Below are 6,677 nucleotides of genomic sequence, written 5' to 3'. Positions count from 1 at the left end.
TGTCGTTTAAATTTTGATTAGTTTTATCAAGTTTCTCAAACGATGACCCACTGTCTTGTTCTGGTCAGATCGACAAGAATCGTGATGTGTGGCAGAGAGTCTCGCTCCTGCAATCCCTGGCACGCAACAAAGAGAAAGTCGCACACGATCCTATAAGTTCCTCACTTTTTCCCCGGGAGGATATCGCCCGCGCTGGTAGTCGGTCACCATTATAGCAATCTGGGCCAATCCTAAGGGATTGAGAGAGAGGGCATTGGGAAGATTTATGACGGTAATGGAGAGAAAGGGTGCAGATGTGCAGATGTGCAGTTAATCCGCAATGCCCTGCATATGTAGAGTGCATCCCTAAATTAAGCATGTGCCCGGTTTGATCTGCTCGAGCCAACATCAGGAGTTCGATTTCCGGTATCCCGAAGTTCAACGGCTAAGACGTGCTTGTGCTATCTTTGAATCTGCATACACGCTAACCATGTGCCACTTGTGCGCCAACGTTCGACCGCAGAATAAAATTCCGGTTACCGAGGATCACGCCCACGTGCTGCACTGTTCCGTAAGCAGCGTGCACTGCTTCCGCAGAGTTGGCACTCACCGATTATACCTGTGTAGTGCGTACTCGCACCATAAGCAAATGCCTCCAAAAATTGTTCACAGAAAATAAAATTAATATAAAAAATAAAATGATCCCAAAAACAAAAAAATTGCCTAAAATGTGTACAGAAAAAACTGAATAAAATATTGCTTGAATACTACAAATTAGAAATGTTAATTCTGCTTCGCTTTGTTAAGATCAGGTTTAGACTAGTCAGTTCCTACAGGGGTGCTACGCCAAGTTCGGGCAGTTGGGTAAAATAAATTATAAAGTATTCCAGTTGGTCTTTTCGTTTCTTATTTTGCACTTTTCTAGTACAACTTTTTATGGCAAATTTAAAAAAACCAATACCGGATTCGTTGCGTCTGTCAGTAACGAGTTGTGCGCTCAATAAGGGGGAGGGGCAGTGGGCGTTTTAGGGATGGTTATAGCAGCCTTTATAAAAAATTCTCCAAACGATATTTTTGCATGGAATTTTTTGAAAACTTTTAAGTGGTCCCAGAGGTGTTTGTTTTGGGTTACAAAAAGAATCTTGCGTCATCGGTGGTCGAGATTACCTCGAAACAACTTGTATCTCCCATAGACTTGTATGTTATAACGTACCTACCGAAAGATACGGTTGCCTAGCACAGAGGCATAATTAACGTCGAGCTGATATATTCCCTGGATGGAACATGGTCCACACTAAACGATTTTAACGTTTAAATGAATAACTACTGCGTGGGTAGGGAGAGGAAAGCGCCGGACAATTGGGAGTAAAAGCTAACAAAGCGACAGGGAAAAAAAGTGATGGTTGCCGTTTGAGTTTGTTAGACCAGCTTGTCTCTGGCTTATTCGGTTGACTAAAGCGTTTAAACTATCCCACAGTATCCTGCAGATGAGATTTTATAAAAAAGAGTCGTCGAAAACTTTACTGGATTGCAGGGCAAGCGTGTACAAAGGGTCACTCTCCACTTTAATAATGCCCAAAGTTTCATCTCAAAGGTCACGTAGGTTTGGTTGTAATTGAACGATCTGAGATACAATTAGCAAGAGCCTTAAATGACGAACACGTCAGACTTGCTTAGTTTGGATAAAGACGTCAATGGAATTTTTAAGCGAATTATAATTCGGAGGAAGGCTCCGACGGCACATGGGTCGAACACTATTTTGAAACTGGTCTACTCTAGTTTCGGGTACACTGCAATTCGGAACACGCTCTCAGCGTAAGGAAAGATAGTTTAAAAGATAGTAGACACATACGGCAATACTTTAAAATATTATGAGTTAGTTATTTGTGATGGGTGAACTGTGGCGGGTTTTGGAAAAAAGTGCCCGAACTTGGCGTAGCACCCCTGTAAATGTGGAACAGTGAGCATACGCGCCGCTGCACTACGTTATCTACAGAAAGCAATGCTATTAAATTCCATTAAATTCTTACGTAAACAAGCGCTACCAGCTGCCGCCAGCAGCGTGGGCATTGAGCAAGTGGGTGCTCGTGACATTTGGTTTCTGTCTGTTTTATGCTCTCGATGCAATCCCGAGCCAGACGCTGGCGTAAAGCGGTAACGAGAGCAGTGGTTCCATATCAGCTATGCTTGGCGTACCGGTTTAGACGTTCCTGCAGGTGTCAGCGCGCGGCCAAGTAGGCTGTCGCGAATCTGATCATCGATCTGTGTTAAGTGGATTGGGCACTTGATATTTCAAAATTTTGTCTTAATTCTTTTCATTCTTAACGAAAAAAAGGCATATTGATTTGCCCAATTATTTTTATTATATTTTGTAACTTCTCATACCGGTATTTCATTTTATTTTGGACATTTATTTACTTAAAAATACCAATAAAAAACGGAAGAAAAACTGAGAAGAATAAAAACGTTAAAAACATTGTTTTTAGTGTACTGTTTTTATATCTTTTTATCGCCTTGGTATATATATATATGGCAGACTACTGAGCGGTATATTGCGCACGTGAATCCGCTGGGCGTCTCAGCAGCGGTGCGTCGAACGCGCCCATTACCGCTTCCGCGGTCACGATTTCACCTTCAGCGAGGGCGACAATCGTCGGACCAGAAGGAGCGTATGCAAAGGGATTCTCTATTTTTAGTTTTAATCGTTTGTTTTCTTTTAACGTAAGTATTTGCTGGGGGCGCAATGCTCTGTGTAAATGCTGAAAAGCATCTGGTCGTGGAAGACTTATTAACCAGTAACCACAGCCATAAAGATGTCGGCGATGCCGTTATCTGTATTCTGTATGATGTCGGCGATGCCGGTGTGCTTCTCGCTGTAATGCCATTACTGCTGAAAACACATCCCGACACCGAGAACATTCTCCCGGAGAACCAGGCACTACGGACTGAAAGTTAGTGGGAGCAATAATGTGCTTTTACCCAACTGTATCATTGCCGGGAAAATTCGCGCCAATCGATGGACTCCGAACAAACGCACTGCACTGAGCCACGAGGTTATGGAGTTTTGGGTTGCATACCAGCAAATATGCTTAGGGAAACGACCACTACCGGTACCGGTACTTATTACAATCTAGCCGGTTTACTGTTTGACAATTTTAAACTTGGCAGGCTACGATAAGTGTAAGCGGTCGACAACTGACTTGAAACAGCGTGTAAGCGCGAAAGTTGTGAGCGATCAGATGGTTGCGGAACTATCGAAACGGGAAAATGCGTCCCTAATCGCTATTTGCTTTGCAGCTCTTATTCCACAGCTGTGCAGTTGGCTAATAAGCAAGAGTTAGCAAGTAAGACCCGTACTTTTAATCACACGAACTAAAGGCTAATGTTTTGTTCTTGTGTAATGTGTGTAATGTGGATATGTCGTTCACCTTTCTGTCGGACTGAACGACAGGACAGGATTTGAGTTTGGCTTTTGCGTCTTTTGCGGCAGCCAGCTGACCAGCTGATTAACGAAGTAATTACCGTGCTCCTCGTCTACCTCTAGGATAGAATTTTAATTATATAAGATCAAAAATTTGTTTATCTGTGGGATTGCATATTGTACCTGGCAGTTGACTCCACCGTGGTTGTTGTTCCTGATGAGGGTGCTTGACGTGCCATCGAGAAATCAGAGTCTTGTAACAGTGACAGTAGGATGTACGATATCTTCTAGCGGGCGGCGGTGGGAACGAACTCGCATGTTTCAGCGGATTCTGATGGAAATTTGGAGATATTAAAAATTTGGTACGTGATTTGTTGATGCAAACAAACAAACATACGATGTATCGAAAAATTTTATTATGTACTCGTAACTCATGTGCTACAAGTGTTTGCTAATTGAGCATTCGGATATTTGTATGAACATTCCAAGAGGCTTACCCTGTCAACCAAATTTCCACTGTACTACGTTTTGCGCTCTTGATGGATAGCTCGCAGGAGTTTGCTTGAGTACGACCGCTCGATTCCCGAATGAACCGCTATTACCGCGCATTACAGACTGCTTAAGTATCGACAGATATTTACGAATTATTCGTTGTAAGTAATTTTTGTACTGTAATTCAGTGGCTGCGTTGTATGGGATTTGGCAGTATGTAGCAGGAATTGATTTCGTCGTGTTGTTTACATAAGTACGAGAGTATGGGCGTCCGTTTGACACCATCATGTCTGAACGGCGGTTTAAAACAAATCGGCTAAATTTTCTTCATCAAATGAGATATGAAGTGGCATATTTTTCCAAGGATTCTTTGCTGTGGAAAGAGTTTTCCATTTCTTTGACCACTTACCACTGCGCGACCTTAGTGCGAAGTTACTGCGGGACATTGACTACGTGGTTATCTACTGGTAGTGTGTTTCACTTTCCGCTTATGAAGGGCCTCTTTGTGGAGCGCAACACGGCAAAGTTCAGCGTGAAGGATACCGTGGTGTACAATAATACAAGGAACAGCGAAAGAGGATGCCGGTGTCAGGAACCAGAGGTTCCAGTTATTAATAACTGATTTTCTTTAAAATCGATATTGATACAACGGGAAAACGCTATACAGATTCCTTTATGACCAGACGTACATACGAATATGTAGAAGTTCAATCTCGCCCGGCTCGACAATCTCATGCCTGCAGGATTTTTAAAATAACAAGCCAAATTTTCCCCTTTAAATGATATTGTATCAGTATGCAGATTTTATCGAGTACGAAATATCCCTGAATCATGGTTGTGGAAAGGTTCCTGGATTTTTGTTTCACTTCATCGCTTTCCCCACTGCGGTGCGGTTGCGGGATTAATGCGGGACATCTAACGTGCTTCCGCCAACGAGCTTTTTATGCATCGCAACGCGGCGGAGGTGTGCGTGGAAAGGATACTGTCTGCTTGATGCATGGAGCAGCCGCCCTTGGTGGCTGCTCGTACAGATTTCATGCATTTTCTATGGAAATGCTCAGTTTACTGCTTCCTTTTTCCTCTGTTTCTGTGTTTTTATCTTTTGGGTCCCTGTTCTACCCCTGTTCTCCCACCTCCGGATTTTTGTATTTTTGAGGGGGAGCTAGACCTTCCTCGTGACAGTACCGTGTTCTTCAACGACCAGTCATAGCGGATGCCGGTGTCATGCAGGACGCCAGCGTCGCTTACGGACGGTTGCGTGTGCCGGGAACAGGTGGAACAGATACACTAAAAAATCTTAAAAGAAAATTGGTTAAAATCATCAACACATAGTTTCTACCGGTGCAAGGCATAACATACCCAATGAGTTAAAGTAGTTTAGCATCGAGCCGGAGGGCAGGAGGCAGCCGGCTCTGTGTTACCAGCCGATGACCTTTCTTAGGGCTCTGTTCCCGCTAACTGACATGCGCAGAAATCTTTGGGCAAAGTTAAAGATCAGTTGCTTTCGTCTATTACTATAAAACAAACGCATCTGGCTGCCATGATTTTGCCGCATTCTTTGTTTTGTGAGTAGTACGAATAACCGGTAGGGACATCCATGAGCTGACAGGTACCAGCACTTATTTTAGATTTTGTTTTATCAGTCACTTCTTGTTTCTAATGTTTAGCAAGTGACAGCCCTCAAAAATTTATTAGAAAAATATCATTACAGCTTAGTCAAGTAGGATTGTGAATAGCTGAGTATTGATTGAAATTTGTTTACTGAGTGTAAAAGTTTCTTACTGCTTAAACGTAGGTGTTCGTTATAAAAAAAAACTTGTATATTTATTGCAAGGCATACATATTTTTCTGGTGATTTTTTTCTTTTAAATGAAAAGAGCAACCATCTGACGACTGCAGCCATCACACTACGTTGCACTTCTTAAACGAATCCCAATCATCAACTTACCATGGTTAGAGCACGGAAACAGTTCCTACAGAATGATTGTGTACTGTGCGTGGATGGGAAAATCTGAAGTCTGTACTCTTCTCGATTCACCTTGACTGAAACTGGAGTGCTTGAGTCCTTTATTTACAATACAAATAACGATAAAGTTAAACTGAAACGATAATCCAACCCACTACTCTGTACATTAACTAATTTTAACGGCTAGTTGATTTGTGCAGTATTTTGTACTACAACGGCAATAAAAATCAGTAAGATGGCACATGCACTAAATCTATCGAAATGATGCGCTTTATGCAACTAAAACCGAAATCGGTAAAAATAACCTCCACTCTTGCATTTTACTGCACAAATAAAAAGCATTATGCAATTTTAGCAACCGGGGAAACTGAATTAAAATACTGGTATTCTTTTTCTAAATTTGGCCCTTCTTATGCTGTCTGTTACTGTAGAATCATTATCGACGTAGCAGAAAAAGGCAAAACCCTCACAACGTTTTGTGGCAGTATTTGGCAGTGGCGTCATAACTACTCGTAATATCGTAATACACACTTTAATAAGTATAATGCTTGAGGCGTTGATTATTTCCCACGGTAATATCAACCAGGCGCATTCATACTAATTTATGTCGTGCGTTAGAAACTGATGTCATTACTTGGTTCTGTGTCGGTTGAAGGGATATATTATAGAGTAAACGTAGAATATTGGCCTGATTAACCGTTACGTTGTCAATGGTGTTTTTCAAGTGAGCGACGTGAATATTTTTGTAATAAACTACGGTTCAAGTTTAATTGTGGCCACCTGTATTGTGCAGACTAACAGTGCAGTTGATGACGAGTG

The sequence above is a fragment of the Paramacrobiotus metropolitanus genome, unplaced genomic scaffold (assembly GCF_019649055.1).
Source record: "Paramacrobiotus metropolitanus isolate TYO unplaced genomic scaffold, Prichtersi_v1.0 Parri_scaffold0000115, whole genome shotgun sequence".
Classification (NCBI taxonomy): Eukaryota; Metazoa; Tardigrada; class Eutardigrada; order Parachela; family Macrobiotidae; genus Paramacrobiotus; species Paramacrobiotus metropolitanus.
The sequence above is the reverse complement of the archived record's forward strand: the minus strand, read 5'-3'. Positions refer to the sequence as shown.